The sequence below is a fragment of the Bactrocera dorsalis genome, chromosome 1, assembly GCF_023373825.1.
Source record: "Bactrocera dorsalis isolate Fly_Bdor chromosome 1, ASM2337382v1, whole genome shotgun sequence".
In the NCBI taxonomy this organism is placed as follows: domain Eukaryota; kingdom Metazoa; phylum Arthropoda; class Insecta; order Diptera; family Tephritidae; genus Bactrocera; species Bactrocera dorsalis.
Window position 1 is genome coordinate 19,626,813 of NC_064303.1, and position 22,094 is coordinate 19,648,906.

Here is a 22,094-nt window from a genome sequence, read left to right on the forward strand (position 1 = left end):
ATTTATGTTAACAATCCTGAACGGAGAAAATCATGGGTTAATACGGGTTAACCAGCAACATCGACTGCAAAAACGGATTAATTCAGTAAGAAGGCAAGGCTCTGTGTTTGATGGGATCAGAAGGGTGTGTTATATCATAAGCTTTTAAAACCACATTAAACTTGTAATAAAAAAAGGTGTAGACAACAGATGAACAATTTGAACCATACAATGATCAAAAAACAAACAGAATGGATTAGAAGACAAGGCAAAGTAATTTTGTTACATGAAAATGCACCTGCACATAAAGCAAAATCGGTTCAGTATACAATCAAAGTACTTGTCTGGGAGCTGCTTCCCCACCCGCCCTTCACCAGATTTGGCCTCTTCCGATTGCTATTAGTTTTCATCGATGCAGAAGTCGGACATTTGATGTCTGATTGGTTTGCTTCAAAAGACTATTCTATTGGTATGGTATCCACACATCGCTAGAAAGTGGTCAAAATGTGTAAAAAGCAATGGTTATTACTTTGAATATTTTTTTTTTTGTTTTTTTTTTTTTTTAATTTCCTATTCAAAATTTATAATTCTTGCTCACAAAAAAACCTTCACCTGTACGTTATCCATTTACAAATATAAACTGAACAAGTGAAACACTTGTCAATAAACTGTCTGCAACAGCCTATAGATGACTATTTTGTGGTTTTGATACATATGTGCGAAATAACTAAATCTCCTGTAACATACCCACAAATTTCTGTATTAGAAAACTGTGAGAGTTTTTCTTAACAACTCGGGGCCAATCAATAACCAATTTGACAGGTATAGTGTACCGAATAAAAATATTTAGGCCACCATCTCATCAAGTTTGACCCAGACCGTGTTTTATGTTCATGAGAAGTTTCGTATCCAATCTGGCAAATACGGTGGTTGCGGCACTTTATTGGTTGAAAATTTGGCCAAAAACTCTCGAAGAATCAATGTAATGTAAAAATAGAGAGTTGTCGGTTCATAATTCAGGCTTCTAGTTTCAAATAGCTTGGCGCAAACGACACATAACACTCAAATAGTATTACTTGACAGTTTGGGTGGTCGGAAGTAATTTGAGATTCACCGATTACTGAAGGAAACTTTCAATCTTATCTTGCTTTTGGATCTGCTTCGACGTAATTTTTTCTGCTTCGGCTCACCTTTGCCATGACATTCGGCCTACTGATCTAATAGTTGGTAAACATAGGTAAACATTGTTTCACAGACGTTAATGAAAGGCTGTTTATCGAAAAAATTTCGTGATTTCGGAAGCAATCGTGCATTCACTTTTCGAAGACCCAAATAATCTTTTGAGATGGTTTTCAGTGATCTATTCGATATTCAAACGATGCCGTCAAATCTTTGATTGTTGACTGTCCATTCTTAAGTACCACTTCTTATATTTTATTAACGTGTTGGTCATCAGTTGATGTTGATGTCCGTTCTTTCAATAATTTGTATCAATTAGACCACTTGCTTCTAAGAAAAAATTATTACCAAAGCCCTTTTCCAACATTCTAACCGACACCAGAAATTTGGCCCCGCACACAAAATTTAAGGAAACTTCTATGTTAAATGATTTAACTCATCGTAAAAATCGCCGAGTGGACTTTGCGTATTTCAGTCTGACAACCAGAAAACAAGTCCTACTATTTTTGCTCAGTATGGAATATTTAATTTCCACAAAATAATAAAATATATAGTTTGGCACCACTTTAGAAAAGTAAAAAGGATAATCGCATACTTTGCAAAAAAACACCTGCCAAAACGTCCAAGAATAACAAAACAAAAAATTAATCTACAATTCCCCACACTAATAAAGGGCACATCACACATAAATCATGCATAGAAAAAATACCGATTACAAAAGAGTTTCTCTTAAATAAAACATGCATGAAAGTGTTCTTCGCATAACGAGTAAAAAAATTTATTTTAAAAAAATGTAAACGCACAGCCTCGAAGTAAAATGAATGTATAACACACACACAAAGATACGTACAGTAAGACAATGCCGCTAAAAGCGTCACACTTATAAGGAACTCTAAACTAAACACACAAACTACAGGGTGATTTTTTAAGAGCTTGATAACTTTTTTAAAAAAAAAAAACGCATAAAATTTGCAAAATCTCATCGGTTCTTTATTTGAAACGTTAGATTGGTTCATGACATTTACTTTTTGAAGATAATTTCATTTAAATGTTGACCGCGGCTGCGTCTTAGGTGGTCCATTCGGAAAGTCCAATTTTGGGCAACTTTTTCGAGCATTTCGGCCGGAATAGCCCGAATTTCTTCGGAAATGTTGTCTTCCAAAGCTGGAATAGTTGCTGGCTTATTTCTGTAGACTTTAGACTTGACGTAGCCCCACAAAAAATAGTCTAAAGGCGTTAAATCGCATGATCTTGGTGGCCAACTTACGGGTCCATTTCTTGAGATGAATTGTTGTCCGAAGTTTTCCCTCAAAATGGCCATAGAATCGCGAGCTGTGTGGCATGTAGCGCCATCTTGTCAACCAAGTTCAGTTCTTCCATTTTTGGCAACAAAAAGTTTGTTAGCATCGAACGATAGCGATCGCCATTCACCGTAACGTTGCGTCCAACAGCATCTTTGAAAAAATACGGTCCAATGATTCCACCAGCGTACAAACCACACCAAACAGTGCATTTTTCGGGATGCATGGGCAGTTCTTGAACGGCTTCTGGTTGCTCTTCACCCCAAATGCGGCAATTTTGCTTATTTACGTAGCCATTCAACCAGAAATGAGCCTCATCGCTGAACAAAACACGCGCGCGAAACACATTTCGAACCGAACACTGATTTTGGTAATAAAATTCAATGATTTGCAAGCGTTGCTCGTTAGTAAGTCTATTCATGATGAAATGTCAAAGCATACTGAGCATCTTTCTCTTTGACACCATGTCTGAAATCCCACGTGATCTGTCAAATACTAATGCATGAAAATCCTAACCTCAAAAAAATCACCCGTTATTTAGTAAAGTATAGCTGAAGAGTGCAAAGGGAAAGATTTAATGCATGCAACCGCGTTTGAGACAATCGACCGCAAACACAACAGGACGTCTGTGTTCGTAAATTCTAGCTGCATGCTTTGTTTCAAACACTTATACATGCATATCTGTATGTCTGTAGTTAAAGCGGCATGCTGGCAGGTATCTAAGCATGCCATGGCGTATGAGTAATATAAATAATGCAATAGACGACAGCCAGCAAAAGTGTGAACCTGTGTGTGTGTGGTCTGTTGGTCTGATTTCGAAAGCATGGCCAAAAAAAAATGATTTTTTCTAAATTTTTTGCACTATGCACAGACACTTTTTCTAAAGGTGAGTGAGAGCGAGTTACTTTTTTTTACTTCGTTTACAATTGTTTGCTTTTAAATACTGCTCCGGCTTGACAGTCGAAATAGCGCGCCATTACTTATCACCAGCTTCCCTCACTCTCTCTCTCTCTCTCTCTCTCTCGCTTTCTCATACTCTAGTGCATGCATGCGCATGATAAATCAGCACTCGTTGATTGTTTGTTGTTGTTGATGATGTCAAGTGCCCGATTGCTTTTGTTATTTAGCAATTGTTTCATCGATTATTGATGGCATTTTTGTGTTGATAAAGTGTCGGTGGTTTTGTTGCTTAATAAATAAAACTGAGAAAAAAGTAGCTGCTGTGTTATAAACGAGTTGTGGCTTTTGTAGTAGAGTGTTGATGCATGTTGGCTGGCGGTGATTCACACGTGTGGACAAATTTAGCGGGTGGTGAAGGAAATATGCAAAATATAAGTATGAGCAAATCTTTACTGAAGTCTTTGGTTTCGTTTCGTCATTTATTTCTAAGGCTTCTTTGTTTTGATTTAAATATAATAGCGCTGTGAATTTCAGTCGCCCTCAGCTCTGGGCAATTCGGAGGACTCATTTCTGCCAAAGCCAAAGCGTACTGTGTCCTCATGAAACTTAAATAAAAGCAAAAGGCGCTTCTGAATTTATTCTTCCATAGCCAATAAGTGATTCGCTTTTAAGGGATTACATGAATTTCCTCGGGTAAAGCACGGCCTTTTTCAACAATTTGTTTTTGAGATCCCTAGGAAAAAAGATACGCCCGAGCTGGTAGGATAATTCTTTACAGCGTCATTTAAAGTGAATTTTATGGCATTTTCCATCACTTTGGCCAGAACTTCCGGCTATAGGTCCTCACATTCTTGACGGATATTGCCTTCAAGAGCTGCAAGAGTCTGAGGCTTGTTGACATAAGCCCACGACTACAAAAAGTCCCACAAAAAGAAGTCTGGAGGGGTAAAATCAGGGGATCTTGCTGGCCAGTGCAAAATGCCAACACGGGAGATTAGGCGCCCGGGAAATGCATCCTTCAGCATATCGATTGTGGCACGTGCAGTGTATGCCGTTGCACCGTCCTGTTGGAACCACATGATTACCAATCCCAAATCATCAAGTTGCAGCAAAAAGAACTCGTTGATCATTGCTCTGTAGCGCACACCACTTACAGTAATCGTTTGGCCCGCGACGTTTTCGAAGAACATACAGTGACTTTGAGCGGGTGTAATGGCTCTTTATGGGTAAATTTTGCTTATTTACGTACCCGCTAAGATGGAAATGGGCCTCATCACTCATGATTATTTTTGATGAAAAATCATCTTCCTCTTGGTGGTGATTAAGGATGGCTTGAGCGTATGTTAGACGCGATTGGCGGTCAGCAGCTAACAGCTGATGAACCGCTTGGAGTTTTACAGAAACATCTTCTAATCTTATACCAAAATTAGCTGTAAACACCGTCAACTGATACCCATTTGCATGGCACGTTGTCTGGTCGATGTCGACGGCACACATAGGTTTCTGCTAGTGCATACTGCGGCTAAAAATATAAGGAGTTGTCGCAGGACAATGACATTTGGTACATCATTGTTTTGGATTCCAATCAAGAAAAAAATGAAAAAATTTTTTTAAAAAATTTTATTTTACGCCCACCTCCCATATAAGGTGAAACTTAATTTTTGACCTATAGCACTGATTTTTGGTAGATAGCATTTTTATAACATTATATATGTTGGTGTTAAATTTCAATAATATCCGCCCACTTTTACGCCCACCTCCCATACAACTAAATTCTCTTTTATTAAGTCTCTTTTAGCAAATTTTTTACATCTTCGTGACATTTTGACATTGTTTTTATCAAGGGGGGCAATTTGGGGCAGCTGAATTTTTTTGTATCGTTTAGCTGAGACTTCAGGCTTTAATTCGGTATATGTATGTCGACAGCGGTAGACAGCGCTAAAAAGATGCACCACTTTGAATTTGAAGAACATTGAAATTTTGACGTCCAAATTATGTTGTTCCACAAAATTTTTTATGCATTATTTTTTTCAATGGATTTTGATGCAAATTTTTTCTTTGATACATATTATAAATGAAAAATAATAACAAAGTTGAATTTCAATAGTTGCTTTATTGTATCAATGATTTGACTTTTGAGTAACTTTTTTGCTAATTTTGATGTTCTCTACATTCACCAACTTTGGGTATTTCTGGACAAAAAACTAATACAGATAGAATCCTAATACTTTGGGAAAATAATGTATAGATAGTTGGTAACAAACTGTGAAATTTTCATTCAAATCAGACAACATGAAATTTTTGAATTTCGGCCACAGATATCCCAATGTGCGGCGCTTCCATGACATCTTCAGCAAAAGCTATACTGCACAAATCGTTAGAGCAGAGGTAAGCGATTAAATTCTGTGTGAAACGTGGTAAAGCTGCGACAGATTTTGCTTTAGTAAGAAGTGGTGGTGGCACCAGGCCTTTTCAGAGGGCCGGGAAGAGGTCGCTTATGAATGAGAAGATCCAAATGAAAACCATTCATTGTCTTTTTTGACATCAAAGGCATCGTCCGCCATGAGTTTGTACCTCCCGGACAAACCCTTAACGCCAAGTTTTACGTGAAAGTCCTCTCGAGACTCAAACGAAGGGGAAACGGTTCCACCTTTCTTTTGAACAGCTACCTAACCAAGGCCGTCATCTCGACGCTTCCGCAGCCGCCCTACAGCCCAGATGTCATTATTTTCTGTCTATAAATTGCAAGCCCGTATATTCATTCTAATGTATCATAAACGTGACATTCTTGAAAAATACATGTCATATATACTATATATCCATATGTGGTATAGCATACATACGATTCACAATTACCGCCTGCTAATCAACGCGTTGCAACAACAAAATTAAAATTCAACACAGCAACACCAACTCTATTGAGTTAATATGCACGCACCGCCTCACAATCGGTCGCACAAACCAATAATTTTGGAAGTCAGCATTCGCCGAGTTGACACTTTGACGCATAAAATATTTATGAATCATTTGCACGCATAATTAGGTTGTCATTAAAGCTGTCCGCTGAAGTGGTGCGAGTGCGCGCTGGAAGTCGCCAGCATATGCGGGCACGTATGATGAGATACAAACAACAAACATGGACACTTTATCTGTATATATGTATGTGGGTTCCATTGGCTGGTTTGAAACATACCTCCATATGTATGTATGCATGTGTTTGTGTGTGAGTGTGGTTAAAAATCACTATGCGCTTGATTTGTATGCGGTTATTGTTAGCGTGTAGGCTTTGCATTGTTGCTGTTGTTGTTTGCTCCAACTGCATAACGGAAATATGCATATCCATTTCGAAATGCAATGACAGTTTGGCGCGGCGCTTGACACTGATAGCGTGTATGCATGTGCCGACTGTTCTGTGTGTGTGCATTTCCGATAGCCACTTTCCAAGACTTTTAATTGCAGTAATTTAGTGATGCTTGCAATTTCGGAACAAGTGTTTATCTGGATAGTTGTGAACTAGTTTTAGACTTTGTAGAGTGGCAAAAATCGTATTTTATGGATATATTTTTTAAGGGGTTTCACAAAATCGATATTTTTACTGTCTCCTCTAGACACTTCTAGAATATTGTCCTAAATATTCAAGTTGATCCGAGTAATAGTTTCGCAGATACAGTTTTGAGAACTTGCGCGGTCGAAACTAGCTATGCTAAGCGCACTGTTTTTAAACCCGTTTTTCTGGAAACTGTGTTTTTGAAGTTGGTTCGCAAGAACTAGCTACTCAACCAATCTTCATGAAATTTTACACAAATCTTTGAGATACAATTCTTAAAAACTTGGATGAAAGATGTTTTCACGATTACAACTATTTGATAAAAAAAATTTTCGCGAAATTTTCACGGAAATTTAAATTTTTTTCAGTTTTTTCCTTCTTCAGAGTTCTAAGTTAAATTTTTAAGTAAAACACGTATCTTTTCATTTTAGATGATCCTGTAAGGAATTATCCTGCCAATGTGGGTGCATCTTTTTTCCGAGAGGTCACCAGAAACGGCGTCCCAATGGCCGAGTTTAAAATATTTTTTTTCCCAAAAATTTTGGAATTTCTTTGTGTATGTTTGTAACAATAAAAAATTAAAAAAAAAAATATTTAATTTTTTTAATGAGAAACAATTTTTTAAGAAAGGCTGTTTCTTACTCGAGGAAACCCATGTGACCCCTTGAATAGAAAAAGTTTGTATTGAAGGACTTATGCAAAGCATACTCAAAAAATGTCTTTTGAATTCATCGTTCAGAAGCTTCCCAATCGTTTCACGCGGCTTCCCTATATCTCTTCATCTCGTCTAATGAAGATTCTTCTGTAAAATGACTTGAGAGGAACTCTTTGCTTCAAAAAAAGAAAGATGTATGGATATTGTTAAAAGAATAGTCATATACCGAAAAATTTGTGACCAAAAATAATAAGATAAATTCTTTATTTATTATTCAAAATCTATGCCGTCCCCCTAAAAGAAATCCCACTTTGCCACAATACATTTCGCCAAACGTTTTTTCCAACTCTCAAAAAAGTTGTTGAATTCAATTTCCGGAATAGTCTTCGATGCGCGTAGTGATTTACGTTTAATGTCTTGAATTGACTGTTTCCCCGAAACGGCCGTTTGAGTTTGCTGAATAGCCAGAAGTCACACTGAGCTAAATCTGGCAAATACGGTGGTTGCGGCACATTATTGGTTTAAAATTTGGCAAAAAAACTAGCAAAGATTTAATGCAGTATGCGAGGAGATAATAGTGGTTCAAAAGTCAAGAGTTGTCTGCCCATAATTCCAACCTCTTCTTACGAATAACTTTGCGCAAATGACGCATAACACTCAAATAGTAATCCTTGTTGACATTTTGACCGATCGGAAGGAATTCGGAGCGCACCGCATCTCGATAATTGAAACTTCAACAAAACCTTGTCCTTTTCCACGATTTACCGATTGATCATCTGTTTCGGGGCCGCTAGCATAGATCGAGACTGATCGCCAGTAACAACATGCTGCGTGACTTCCTGGTGGTCGGACAGCATTGCTTCATAATTGTTAACGCGACGTTGTTTATCGAATAAATTGGGGGAGATTGTAACCAATCGTGCTTTTGCTCCTCTCGTTCTCAAATGATATTTCAAAATAGGTTTCACTTATCCTCCGCTATGCCAACGTTACCAGTAAGATCTCTGACTATTAATCGTCGATTTTTAAGCATCAATTCCTTAATTTTGATCATCAGTTGATGTTGATAGTCGTCTTGCACGTGGTTCATCGCCAACGCGTTTCGACTCTCTTTGAATAATTTTTACAAATTAAAAGCACTTGCTCGCGATTAAAAATTATCGCCGAAGTTTTTTTCAAACATTCTGAACGCTTCCGCACCAGAAATTTGATACCGCACAAAACATTTAATGGCACTTCTTTGTCGAATAATTTCACTCGTCGTAAAAATCGCCGATTGCAGTTTGTGTACTTTAGAAAGACAAGCCTATATTAAACACTAATGATTATTTTGATGTGACTTTTAGCACAGGTGTCACTGATAGTCATACCATACCATAGAAAAAAATATTTCGACGTAATGGTTTATATTGAAAAGTCTTATTATTTTTCGCCCACATCTAAATGCATGCTGAAAAGTCTTTAAATATATATCTTTATAGTCTTGTAGTCTTATTTTTGTAAGCCGGCTGCAAAATTGGTGGGGTTCATACCATACAGCATCATACAATGCCCTTGCCTTTAGTTTGAAAGCCAATGGTCGATTGCTTTATCATCGAGCTACTTATGGACATCAATTTTTCGTGAAGAAAATATTATTTGGTTACTGCAATTCATTTTGAGAGCGAGCCTTAACAGTTAATGCTTTTTTAAATAAAAAAGGCTTTAGTGAACTAGAAACCTTCACGAATAACTTACTCAACTTGGTTAAAAGTGCACCAAACATCGGCAAATTAACAATATCAATGAAGTACTTTTCAATGGAAAAAGTTTCTTCAAAGAGTTTTTACGAAAAGTTATATTTTGTAAGAAATAAAAAGATACTCGACTTGGTTTACGGTTATAAATATTTTTTTTTAAGGTAATGCCAGTTTATCTTAGTTCGATGTTTAATTTATTTTTCTATGCAAATGGTAGCTTGATTTTCCGTCCTCTGCAAATTTAGTATTGCTTAAGATCTATAAATAGCGGTCGGGTTCATAGAGAAGGCTTTTGCAAGTTAGGCATTCGCCTAAATTCCGCAAGTTATCAAACAAGTTCCGATATAGTTTTAGCTGATCCAAAGGTTCTATTCGCTTGAATATATTAAGAGTTTTTACTAAAAAAAAATCTGTGATTAATCAGATGATTTTATAATTATTTCGGGAATAATTGTGGTAGAAATCAATATAAGGAAAAAAATCAATTTGAACCTTTCTTGAAATTAATCCATGTTCTAATGAATTATTTGTTAAATTTCCGTTCATTAAAACTAAAAATAGTTAAACTTCAACTGTTCATATCTGTTACATAAATGGTTTACTTTCAGAAAAAGTCGTCATTAAGCTTTTCTGAAAAGCATTAAATTTCCTACAAAATCTATGAAATAAATAACGAAATAGCCTTTCAAGTAGATGGATGCGAGATATGCATTTTGCTAATTTTCTATTTGATAATCAAATTATATAGAAAATTGTAAGGACGATGACCTTTAGGTTACAATTATGAACTCATACTTGGAGGTGTCTATTACTGAATTTTACAGAGCACAAAGCAAAAACCACATTAATTTTAGTTTACCCACCTTAATGTACACACATACGTGCACCAGTCTATTTCTGATTAGACTATGTACTCTTATGTATTACGCGATGTTATTTGTGAAAATTGGCAGTTTATCCCGCTGAAATACGCGCCTGATATTTATGTCACATCACAAAATCGCTGATACATATGTATATGTAAATAAATAGTAGGCTGGCACCTAATTTAGTACGAGCATTCAGCTGCCGTTCGAAGTATTTAAATATGTGCGTGCGTTCATAATTCCTCACACATCTGCTTTGCTTATGAGCTGCTGGCATTTGTGTGACCGGCCACCATGTCGTATACGTAATCAACGAAACTGTCAATTTTTCTGCGATTTTAGTGTTGATTTGTGGCTTTTGTTTGACATGTGCGAGGCTTGCTGGGATAATTTGATTTTGAAATTTTTGGTAGATACATACATACATATGTGTACATAGGTATGACAATTTGGTGTGCCGTAGTCGAAGTGGATGCTGTGTATTGTCGAAACATTGCCAGCGCAAAAACTAATATTGGGGAAGAACGTTTTTTTGGAATAAGACAAGAAGGGGGTTTATTCTACTAGATGAGTTTGTCATATGATAGATCCTTTTATAAACTTCCAATGTTTTTTAATTAAATTTTTTTATAAATATTTTTTTAATTTTCTTTAAATATTTTTTTATTAATTTTTCTTTTAATAATTTTTTATTTTTAATTTGGTAGTTTGTGTTTTTACTTAAAAAAAAATTGAGTGAAGGTTGCAAAGAGAATTGCGATTGTAGTATACCAGCCATAGTTCTTTGATATTTCTCCTAAAATTTCCTCCAATTTTTATTAAAAAAAATCAAAGCATAATATTTTTCCTCAAGAAATATTTTCAAATAACCTAAGTCAATATTAATTTATGCTCGTAAAGCCTAAAATTATATGGCTTTGTCTGAAAATATTCTTAAATAAATTTTATTTTTTTTCCAAAATCAAATAAAAGTGTTATTCCTTTAAAAATATTTAAAAAAAATCTGATCAATAACAGATTATTCTCATAAAGCACAGAATAAAGTTTTTTCTTCAAAATATAGTTTTCAATAAATTTTAAGGTTTTGTTTGGAAAATCATATAAAAATTTTGTTTTTTTTTAAATAAAGTTTTTTTCTTCAAATTTTTTTTAAATAGAATTAAAGTTTTTTCTCGAAAATCATATTACAATTTTTTTTTCAAAAAATATTTTTAAATAAATGACATCTTTAACAATTTATTCTCTTAAAAGCGTAGAAATTTTTTTCTTTAAACAATATTTTTAAAAATAATTTTTCAATAACAGATTATTAAAAAGCATAGAATAAGTTTTTATCTTCAAAAAATATTTTTAATAATTAATTTTTTTTTCGAAAATCATATAAAGTTTTATTCTTCGAAACATAATTTTAAATAAATTTTAAATTTTTTTTCGAAAATACATATGCGATTTTTTTTTCAAAAACATTTTTAAATAAATGACATCTATAACAATTTATTCTCTTAAAAGCGTACAAATTTTTTTTCCTTAAACAATATTTTTAAACAAATTGGTCAATAACAGATTATTCTCACAAAGCTTCGAATAAAGTTTTTTTCGTCAAAAAATATTTTAAATAAATTTTGATTTTTTTCGAAAATCATATAAGAGTTTTTCTGCAAAAGTTTAAAAGAAAATATTGGTCAAAACTGATTATTTAAAAAAAAACATATAATAAATTTTAAGTTTTTTTTTTCGAGAATAATATACGATCTTTTTCCAAAAAATTTATGTAAAAAAATTTAGTCTTTAGCTATTATTTTCACAAAGCATATAATATTTTTTTTTTTCAAAAAATATTTTTAATAAATTTTAAATTTTTTCTCGAAAATCATATAAGAATTTTCTTCCGCGAAAGTATTTAAAAAAAAAGAATTGGTCAATAACTGATTATTTAAAAAAGAAAAAGATAGAATAAGTTTTAAGTTTTTTTTCTAAAATAATATGCGATTTTTTTTTCCAAAAATATATTTAAAAAAATTTGGTCTTTAACTGTTTATTCTCATAAAACATAGAATAAAGTTTTTTCTTCAAAACATAGTTTTAAATAAATTTTATTTTTTTTCGAAAATAACAAACTTTTTTTCCAAAAAATATTTTTAAATAAATTTCATCAATATAATGTATTCGCTTAAAAGCGTAGAAATTTTTTTTCTTTAAACAATATTTTTAAAAACAATTTGGTCAATAACAGTTGATTCTCTAAAAGAATAGAATACATTTTTTCTTCAAAAAATATAAAAAAAAATTTTGTCAATAACTGATTAATAAAGTTTTTTTCTTCAAAAAATATTTTTAATAAATTTTAAGTTTTTTTCGAAAATCATATACGATTTTTTTCAAAAAATTTTTTGAAATAAATTTTATCAATAACTATGTATTCTCAAAAAGCGCAGACTTAAAACTAGTTTTAAATAAATTGATAACAATAATAATTTATTCTTAAAAAGCATAGAACAATATTTTTTCTTCAAGAAATATTTTTAAATAATTTTTTCTGTAAAACTCGAACTCTAAAATCATAGAACAATATTTTTTTTTCGAAGAAATATATTTTACATAAATTTGTTCAACATTACTATAATTTTTGTCTTCAAAAAATTGTCTAAATTAGCTCTTGTCCACCTTTCGCCTTATTTTATCGAACTTTTGTCTGACCACTTCCCCCTTCATATATTTTCACTTTAAAATTCGATAATTTAGTTTATTTTCCGTCCTTGAAATAAATTATATAATTATCTACAATTTACCCACAATAAACCATCAAATATATATATGTAATATGCAAATGTAACCAGCCTACCCGAAATTGCACAACGCATCGTATATCAAACGTATGAATTGCAACAACGCAACCACAAGCTGAGGCTTACAGCTGCGGTCAGTAATAATCATACGTACCTTGTACTAAGGTGCAACATACAGTTATAATCGAAGCTGTGCAAGTGTGTGTGCGCTCTAGTTGCACTACTCATAAATCTGCCCAGAAATATGCTTCATTATTAAATTTCCACGCATTTGTAACCAAGATTAATTAGTCCTCCGGGTGATGCGGACACCAAGGCTCAACTGCAGCTGCTGCTGACTACCTGCATTTCTGGTTGCCTGTTTGCTTGGTTATTTAGCTTCTGTAAGTAGTTATCAATAAAGCGACAACACACACAGCTACTGGTGGAAATGATAAGTACCTGCATGTAAAGGGTCGTTTGTAATTCGATATGGGTATGCATTAGTGGTAAGCACCTATTGTCTAAATTTTATGCTCTAGTGCTTGATACTTTAACTGATATTGATATTTTCACTCCGTCGCATATGTGCTTCTTCTAGGAAAGTCAGTTTGTTAATGCTTATTTACAAAACAAAACTAGCTTTACATTTAATTTTTCCTACAGGGCTCATGCATTTGTGTAATTATACACACCTCTGTGATTTAACGAGATATATGACGCTCACAAATACACTTCCTATCGTGGGCGCTGGGTAATCAGAAAATTGAAAACTTATATTACAATGGAGACAGTTTCCGTCGGCCTGACACAAACACTTGCGTGGGACAAAATTAAAAGCTGAGAGTAGAAATAGTTCCAGTGCGAAATATAGGGTGTCAAATTTTTTGTCTATGAGAATATATATACATGTAAATACATAGATATGTATAGACATATATTAAGAAAAGTGCTATTTTAGAGCTGAAATGTAATGGTAATTGTAAATCTATTGGTTAATGTAATGACAAATGCATGCTAAACACTGTCAATTTTTTCCTGCTCGGAGATAATAAGTAATATGATAATTTGGTTTTGGAATGTAATGGTAATTGTAATTGAATTTGTTTCCGTCAAAATAATCATAAATGATTGCTAAACGATGTGCAGATTTTTTCTTCTAGGAGGTTATTTTCAAAATAAAATGACATTGTGCTTTTGAGTTGTAATGGTAATTGTATTGTTATTTATTTTGTTTAAAGTTATGCTAATGGAAAATTTACTTGTGAAATATAACGGAAATGGTAATGGTATTTATTTTAGGTAATAATTAACGATTACTAACGGTCTAAAATTGTTTCCTTATGTAAGATAATACCCAAAATAAAATTACTTTTTGGCTTTGGATTGTAATGGTAATTGTAATTGTATTTGTTTTCGTGAAAGTAATGATAAATGCTTACTAAACATGTAAAATATTTTCCTTCTATGAGATAGTACCCAACGATTAACATCAAAGTGCTTATGTAATGGAATTGTATTGGTAAAAGTAATGGTAATTATGAAAAAATTGTTATGGCTAATGTAAAATTGCCATATGCAACTAGTAGCATATAATGTGAACGGTTTGAAAATTTTCCTTCTATGAAATAATATTAAAAGTACAGTAATGAAAATTAGCTTATGAAATGTAATGGATATTGTAATGGTATTTATATTGGTTAAAGTAATGATAAACTTCAAGTAAGTTGTCTAAAATTGTTTCCATCTGTGTGATAATTTCTTAAGCATGATGTATATTTGCTTATGAAATGTAATGGTAATTGTAATTGTATTTATTTCCTTGAAAGTTAAGATAAATAAAGATGTAAAATTTTTTTTAATAATCAAAATTTAATAGTAGTAATGCTAAATGTAATGCTTCAGGTAATGGTAATGGTAATCGTACTTTTAATCGTAATGGTTGGATTAATAATGATTCTAAAAAGTGTTGAAATCTGTTTTGGGAAATGGCTTGTTCTAAAAAGAATTGTTTTGCATTGGTAATAAAAATTGTAATGGTAATGGTATTTTGAAAGAGACAGGGTTATTAATATAATTGCATTATGTATATTTCTAATACCAGTACTGCTATTAGTAACGGTAATGATAATGGTAATGAAAATGTTTATAATGATTATGGAAACAGTAATAAAGGGTGATTTTTTAAGAGCTTGATAACTTTTAAAAAAAAAACGCATAAAATTTGCAAAATCTCATCGGTTCTTTATTTGAAATGTTAGATTGGTTCATGACATTTACTTTTTGAAGATAATTTCATTTAAATGTTGACCGCGGCTGCGTCTTAGGTGGTCCATTCGGAAAGTCCAATTTTGGGCAACTTTTTCGAGCATTTCGGCCGGAATAGCCCGAATTTCTTCGGAAATGTTGTCTTCCAAAGCTGGAATAGTTGCTGGCTTATTTCTGTAGACTTTAGACTTGACGTAGCCCCACAAAAAATAGTCTAAAGGCGTTAAATCGCATGATCTTGGTGGCCAACTTACGGGTCCATTTCTTGAGATGAATTGTTGTCCGAAGTTTTCCCTCAAAATGGCCATAGAATCGCGAGCTGTGTGGCATGTAGCGCCATCTTGTTGAAACCACATGTCAACCAAGTTCAGTTCTTCCATTTTTGGCAACAAAAAGTTTGTTAGCATCGAACGATAGCGATCGCCATTCACCGTAACGTTGCGTCCAACAGCATCTTTGAAAAAATACGGTCCAATGATTCCACCAGCGTACAAACCACACCAAACAGTGCATTTTTCGGGATGCATGGGCAGTTCTTGAACGGCTTCTGGTTGCTCTTCACCCCAAATGCGGCAATTTTGCTTATTTACGTAGCCATTCAACCAGAAATGAGCCTCATCGCTGAACAAAACACGCGCGCGAAACACACTTCGAACCGAACACTGATTTTGGTAATAAAATTCAATGATTTGCAAGCGTTGCTCGTTAGTAAGTCTATTCATGATGAAATGTCAAAGCATACTGAGCATCTTTCTCTTTGACACCATGTCTGAAATCCCACGTGATCTGTCAATACTAATGCATGAAAATCCTAACCTCAAAAAAATCACCCGTTATTTACGAAAGTCAAGGGTAGTACGCGTATAAATTGTTATAATGTTAAATTTACTGGTAATGATAACGGTACTTTGGTAAACTTATAATCGCAAAATCGCCAGCAAATGTTATTTTAAAAAATTCTAATTGCGGCAGTAATTAAAAATCTTACCCAAAATGCTTTACCCTGTAATTTTCACAAAAATCACCACAATTTGCGCCCAAAATTTAAACCAGGCTATGCTGCATTTCGAAAATTCATTTGAAGCGAAAATCTTGGCAGCAATTCAATTAGCGGCACTGGCATTTATCTTATTTACACTGGTGGTATATATACAAACAAGCAATCGCACACAAATCTCACCTCCAAACCTAGGCCGTAACTCACTGCAACCACGAAAGCAAATACGCACATACGGCTGAAATGCACACTAATAACCGCAGCGTGTAGCATACGCCAAGGCGCATTTAAAGTGTAAGTGATATGATGGCAAATATGTAGATTTGCTTGTATGTGTGCGCAAAGTTCTTCGCTAAGTTAGTTGCATAGAAGGACATATTACACATCTGACATGCTGTGTGCATATGTGTAGATCTAAAGGCGGCCACACGCTGCTAGTTGTGTAAAGTTCAAACGAGAGCTCTCCTTCACAGCAACTTTACCTTGAACGACGCGTCTCTGTTAGTATGTGGTATATTATGTGTGTGTGTGCGTGCACGTGCGGTGCGAAGTTTATGCAAGACCGTGACTTATGCACTGACGCAACCAATTACGGTTGCATATCTAAACTGCGCGCAGTAGGCACTAACTGATTTTACCCATAAGGGGAAAATAAATGGAAATTACTTCATTTGTCACAAGTAGTCCGCCAAAAGTGTTTTAAGAAATTGAAAATGGTTGAAAAGTATTTACTAATTTTAAATATACTTATATATCTATTTACGGTAAAAAAAAGAAAGGTGAAGTAAAGAACATAAAGGTCTATGTTGCTGAAATAGTGTGTGATGATGTACCGTAGAGTTAGTGTTGTTGCTTTAGGAGTATGATAGGTTAAAGGGTTGAGACAAAAAGAGATCTCACTGGACAGTTGAGTACGCTGATCTATTGTAATACCAAGATGCTCCTAAGTTCTGATTAAAAAAATGCTAAAAATCAGCAAAATGCTATTCGTCTGCCACGAATTTGTTGAGTCTGAAGGTTCACCGAACATATGACTGAAGGTGTGTTATCCATAGGAAACAGGACTTTTTGAAACAAGCGCCTGCTGGTGGCGCCATCTATATGTCGACCAGCGCATTAGAATTTGCTATCTTTATCGATTTCGTGACATTTCATTGATTGAAAGTGAAGTTACTGCGTTTTAAGTGTCCGTATGTTTATGTTATCGGTGCGAAAATGAGCTTCGAACAAAGAGTCAACATTAAATTTGGTTTTAAAATTGGATAAAAGAAGTTCATGACGATGACTGCCTATCCTGTAGAAGAGTGCAAGGGTGGTTTCAACGTTTTCAAAGTGGTCGTGAGTACATAAATGACGATCAACATGTGGGCCAATCAAAATTCATGATCACCGAACATTCCATCTAAACAGTGCGTGAACTCAGCCAAAATCCACCGAAATCATCATTGAAATTCATGGAAATGGAATTGAACATCTCCCAGCATCAATTTGTCTTCTTTTGACCGAACATTTGGGCTTACGAAAGATGTGTGCACAAATTGACTGACGACCAAAAATTGCCCAGAATCCAACATTCGAAGGATGCTTGTGACCGATTATTTGACCAAAAATCACATTTTAGCCATTAACCACTCCCCGTATTTATCTGATATGGCACCATGCGACTTCTTTCTTTTCGGAAAAATGCATTGCCTATGAAAGGAAAGCGTTTTGCATACGTAGAGGCCACTCAAAAGGCTTGCACCGACTTATTGGCGGACATACTGGCCAACGAGCTAAAACACTCGTTCGACATGATTTTGGACCGTGCCAGAAGCTGTATTGAAGCAGAACGAGACTATGTATTTTGAATAAAATAAATTGATTTTGCCGAAAACACCCTTTTGTTCTGTTTATTGTTTAAGTCCTGCTTACTTTGGAACGCATCTTGTATGTGGTTATCTATCGTAAGGTTAGAAAAATTCTTTAAATAACTTTGAAAGTACAGTATCGCACTCAATGTTGCCAGAGTGAATGCTCACTGCTAGCTTAATGACAGCCACCTTGGATTTGAAAATGAGATTTGGTCTCGCTTAAGAAATATTTTATCTTTGAGAAACAAGTACTAAAATATTGTTGCAAGTTTTGGTAAAACTATCGATGCAAGTTTTAGTACAAATTAATTTTCATACTTATATATGAAAGCCCAATCGAGAAAAAATTGTAGTACATACGCTTAGTAGACGTAAATTTTTTTAATAATATTTTAGTACTTATTTTTGTTTTAAGAAATTTTAGTGGCGTTCATGAAAAAAAATTTACTTTTAGTTTTCAAGGTTTTTATACAAATATTTTAGAATTTTTTTCGAACATAGAAGATTTACAGTATGGGATAGTGAAAGTGAATAGAGTGACTTGGAACCAAGATACATATTTGCCAGATTTGCAGAGATCGCTTAATATTGAAAATATAGGAATCATGGAACCGTTTGTAATCAAAAGAATTTTTTCAAAATCATTATTTGAAAAAATCTGTATTAATTACCTTCCTTAGATATGTTTATACAAAAGAAATGGTTTAGCTTAAAAGCTTTTGACATAAGCGTAAAGATTTTATCGGAGTATTTGCCGTTGAAGGGCGAACAGAACTTATGAGCTTCCTATTAGTCAATTGCAGTGAAAACTTGAAGCTAATCCTGTGAATAAAACGAATAATTAAAATCAGTTCACGAAAGTTGTGTAGCTTAAGTAGAGTTAAGAGAAATAATTAACATTCCTATTATTACGTTGTATTATTATCTGTATATCTATGTAAGGGTATCCGTCTATACTCTAACCTTTTAGGTACTAAAAAAATTATTTTCAGTTATTATCTGAACTATGTCAATAAATTTAGTACCTTTAAGTAACTTCACAGCACTCTTAAGGAAGGTAATGATTTACTATTTTTGAGAAGCCACATTGTTAACATACAATTTAGTTTACCTGTAAGCGTAACGATATATTTTTTTGGAGAAATATTTAATCAAAGTAATAGACCCAAAACTATTTTTGGAAAAATTAAAATTAAAAAATATATATATCTAGAATGAATTATTTAAATAGAAATTAGGAGGCAACATCATTTGTAGATAGGTTACAGGAAAGCAGCATTGCCATTAAAAAGCATCAATTGAATCGAACAGATGGAAAAATAACATATGTTCATAAAACTATATTTTACTTTGAAACTTCACCGAGGCTCAGCTAAATATTTCTATAACATGTCCTGCAGCTCATTGCATGTTTATATGTGAAATATCATATAAGATCCAATAAGATATCATGGAATCTTTTCGCTATCTTTATTAAATACCTAAGATGTCAAGCCCGCTAGACTATCTGTATATATGGATATGGACCAAAGTTCATTTACTTATTGTAAGTACACTTTTTGTTAGACTAAGACAATTATCTATATTTGTTGTGATCTCCGCTTGGAAGACACTGTAGTGGTCTATTAGTCGAAAGGTGATTTTGGCATATTATTTTGCTGAAAAGAGACCACCTTCCACTCGATTATTTTACTTGGATGATTATCCATCTGTCGCTGCCTACTTCATACATATCCCAAGGCGATATTTGGTACCGAATTTAAGTTTAATTCTATAGGATTTCAAAAATCCGTAATATTGTGTGGAAACGGTAACTTACTAAGCCTCATAAGTAGAACGATCCTTATTACAGGCGACTAATATAAAATATTCACTTAGTCTAAGAGCTGACTTCGCTGGCAGTTACTTACAGAACAAGTTTATAGGCAGAAAATGTAAACAAATAAAAATAACCTAATTTGGCATTCTTCTATGAGCTGTTGGATACAGTAACTGGTCTTTGTATGCTTTTCATACGCGTTACGGCGGCTAGTTTTCCTTTATTGGCCACCATACCAATACATAGTATTGTGATAAAAATGAAAGGTGAATTTTGTTATATTGTCAACGAATTTTTCAGTCATCATGGCACTTGGAAAAATCCTCTGTCGGGATGGCCATCAGAGGCTTCTTCGATTCGGCTTTTATATCCTCATTTGAGTCAAAATGGTGGCCTCGCACTGCTCATGTGAATTTGCTGAATAGCCAGAAGTTACACGAAGGTAAGTAAATCAGGCGAATGCGGTGGTTGTGGCACCATATTAGTTGTAAATGTGGCGAAATGATCACGAACAACCAATGCAGCATGAGATGGTGCATTATCGCACTTCTTTGCTCACTAAATTCAGACATAGTAAAAATTGCAGAAATTTATCAATGAAATTATATCTTTTGAAGTTATTGGTTCATAATGAAGTTTGATTATTCGCAAAATAACTGCGTCAGCGACCTTAAGCTGTAACCAGGGATAATACAAACAACCCAGCGGGATATGGTAGACATTGGTAAGCGAGCAAGGTAAACGATACAGCATGATTGTATCGCTTACCCCGACCGATGAAAATTAACACGGCGATGTCCTACGAAAAGTACAGATTACCTTTTACGCTTACCATGGGACGAAGAATTCTTCGATGCCAAAGTAAACGAGGAATTCTTTGATGCCACAGTTAACGATGAATTCTTCGATGCCATAGTTAACGAAGATTTCTTTGATGCCAAGGTCAATAGGAAAAATTGCATATTCGTATGAAAATAAGTATTATGTGTACAAAAACTCACCTTATAGGCCACTCACACTTTTTGTTAAAAAGAAAAATGCACTAGATTCAATACAATCGTTATAAAGGTTTTATTTTATGCGAAATGCACTTAAAAATTGTTATAACAAAATGTGTTTAAATGAACCGAATTATTACAAATTTAAATAGTTTAAAAACGTTAAATACATATTATATGTATATGTATGTATGTATATATAAAATGATCAAAGGTTGAAAACAGTTTTAAAAACGTTAAATATACATATATACAGACGGGTAACTAGCGGAAAGAACCGGGATGCTGCCAAAGCGGAGATGTTGGTCGCTACTCATTTAGCCATTATGGTTTTCTTTTAATTTTGTGGCTGAGTCTCTTGCCGTTTTTTTCAAGCAACGAGACTTGAAGAAACTGCGTTTGGCGAGTTTGATAACTTTTTGAATTTGGTGAATATACTCCCATTCGGTGAAGCCTTCAACTTTCACACATTCTACAAAAAAGTTGAAAGAGTATGTTTATAAATTTGAAGCTATGTCCTTCAATGTTAAAAACACGAAATACTTACCAAATAGTAACCAACTTTTTGCTTGATGATTTGACGAAATAATGAAAAAATTTACTTATAAATTTTATTCCATCAATTTGTATTTGTCGTTTTTCACGTACTTACTTGACTTGTAAATATGAACACAGTAGAATTTAGCCGCATAGCTTACTTTTATGCATTACCTGGTATCGAAGAATTCTAGATAGAATTTTCTTCGAAGTATTCTTCAAAGAAAAATGTAAGCGGGGGAACATTATTCCGCATAGCTTACTTTTATGCATTACCTGGTATCGAAGAATTCTACATAGAATTTTCTTCGAAGCATTCTTCAAAGAAAAATGTAAGCGGGGAAACATTATTCCGCATAGCTTACTTTTATGCATTACCTGGTATCGAAGAATTGTACATAAAATTTTCTTCGAAGCATTCTTCAAAGAAAAATGTAAGCGGGGAAACATTATTCCGCTGGGAAGTTTCATATCCGAAATCGGCCTATCAGTTTTCAAGGTAGGTGAATCTCAATGCCTACAACTCATATTTCAGAAATGTTATAAAATTTCAGAGAGAATATTTTCTTAATAAAATAGAAATGGAGTCAAAACTTCCCTTGTCTCTCATACAAAAATTTACAAACTTCAGTTTAACTTTATATGTATATATTGTATTAATCAATATGTGAGTTATCTTAATGAAATACAG

General features: G+C 33.8%; 1 long non-coding RNA gene across 1 annotated transcript; it reads right to left on the bottom strand.

Moving 5' to 3' along the window:
* Positions 1-20,915: 20,915 nt before the first annotated feature.
* On the bottom strand, positions 20,916-21,859 carry LOC125778741 (uncharacterized). Its single transcript, XR_007422892.1, has 2 exons — positions 21,782-21,859; positions 20,916-21,679 (listed from the first exon to the last, which is right to left on the bottom strand). It is a non-coding gene; the product is annotated as an uncharacterized LOC125778741 (long non-coding RNA).
* Between the last annotated feature and the right edge of the window lie 235 nt (positions 21,860-22,094).